Genomic DNA, 2,009 nt, shown 5'->3' with positions numbered 1-2,009 from the left:
TGTAAGTGAGTTACAACTGCCATCAGAATTTATGCTGTTATCAGAATATTTCTCCAGTAATCAGAGAATGTGAAAAGTCACCAAGAAAAATTAATTTGCTTTTCTAATACATATAACTTAATACTAGAAATGCACTTGGATCTTCCCTTTCATATATTTACTCTAGATCTCAAAGGAGTACCTGATTTCAATTTTTCTTTTCTTTTATTTTCTTCAGATAAGTGAGGCTTATCAAGCATGTAGTTCATCCTTAAGATTTACTGACATTCAGAATTTGACATATAAGAAACAATAATCTAGTTTGTGACTTAGTAATAAGATACAGGTAGTAAATTTGTCTAAGATCAAAATCAGAACTTGCTTGTGTTATTGATTTCCACATAAATAACTAATTCAAACATGGGATACATAGTTTGTTAAAGACTACTAAGTCAGCATCTAACACAATAATTCTCATTTGATTGAATAGTCACAGAACATTCAAAACACTTTCAGAGTTTATAGAATTACATCAGATAATAAGTAGTGTTTAACATGTTACAATTTAAGCACATATTATATTGAGATAAGAAAATATGTAAACACTGATCATAAAGTCTTATATATGAGAACAAAAACTAAACAGATTTTGAGAAAGAACCTGAAACCATTCCAAGTTCATTTACCAGTCTTGTAAAAGTAGCTTCACATAGTGGTTTTGTGAAGATATCTGTTAGTTGTTGATTTGTTGGAACAAAATGCAATTCCACTATACCTTCCATCACATGTTCCCTTATGAAATGGTACCTAATGCTGATGTGCTTTGTCATTGATTGTTGAACTGGATTTCTTGTCATAGCAATAGCACTTTGATTATCACAGTAAATGGGTATTTTAGAAAATTCTAACCCATAGTCCAGTAACTGATTCTTCATCCAAAGAATCTGTGCACAACAGCTTCCGGCAGCAATATATTTTGCTTCTGCAGTTGATTTGGAAATTGATTTCAGTTTCTTGCTAAACCAAGAAACCAATCTGCCTCCAAGAAATTGGCAGCTTCCACTAGTGCTTTTCCTGTCTATTTTGCATCCTGCAAAATCTGCATCTGAGTAACCTATTAGCTTAAAATCTGATTCTCTAGGATACCACAATCCTAGATCAGCTGTACCCTTGAGGTACTCGAAATTCTTTTCACAGCTATTAGATGAGGTTCTCTTGGATCAGCCTGAAATCTTGCACAAAGACAAGTAGCATACATGATATATGGTCTACTTGCAGTTAAATAGAGTAAAGAGCCAATCATACCTCTGTAGTTAGTAATATCTACTGAAGCTCCAGTGTCTTTTTCTAACTTGGTGGTTGTGGCCATGGATGTGGATGCAGTTGAACTGTCTTACATTCCAAATTTCTTGAGTAAATTTCTGGTGTACTTGGATTGATTTATGAAAGTACCTTCTTCAGTTTGCTTGACTTGAAGTCCCAGAAATGAGCTAAGTTCTCCCATCATACTCATTTGATATCTTGACTGCATTAATTTAGAAAACCTTTCACAAAGTTTTGTATTTGTAGAGCCAAAGATGATATCATCAACATATATCTGTACCAAAAGTGAGTCATTTCCATGGTTGAGGTAGAATAAAGTCTTGTCAATTGTGCCTCTGTAAAATCTACTTTCCATAAAGAATTGAGTTAGAGTCTCATACCATGCTCTAGGAGCTTGCTTAAGGCCATAAAGTGATTTGTCAAACCTGTAGACATGATTTGGAAATTTTGGATCTACAAAGCCTGGAGGTTGTTCAACATATACCTCTTCTTCCAATTCTCCATTGAGAAAAGCACTTTTCACATCCATTTAAAAGAATTTAAACTTTTTATGAGTAGCATAAGCCAAAAAAATTCTTATGGCTTCCAATCTAGCAACTGGAGCAAATGTTTCATCATAGTCAATACCCTCCTGTTGATAGTAACCTTTAGCAACCAGCCTTGCTTTGTTTCTTGTAATTATGCCATCACTGTCAATTTTATTTCTG

This window comes from Apium graveolens, chromosome 6 (genome assembly GCF_009905375.1).
Source record: "Apium graveolens cultivar Ventura chromosome 6, ASM990537v1, whole genome shotgun sequence".
Classification (NCBI taxonomy): Eukaryota; Viridiplantae; Streptophyta; class Magnoliopsida; order Apiales; family Apiaceae; genus Apium; species Apium graveolens.
This window is presented reverse-complemented; position numbering follows the sequence as displayed.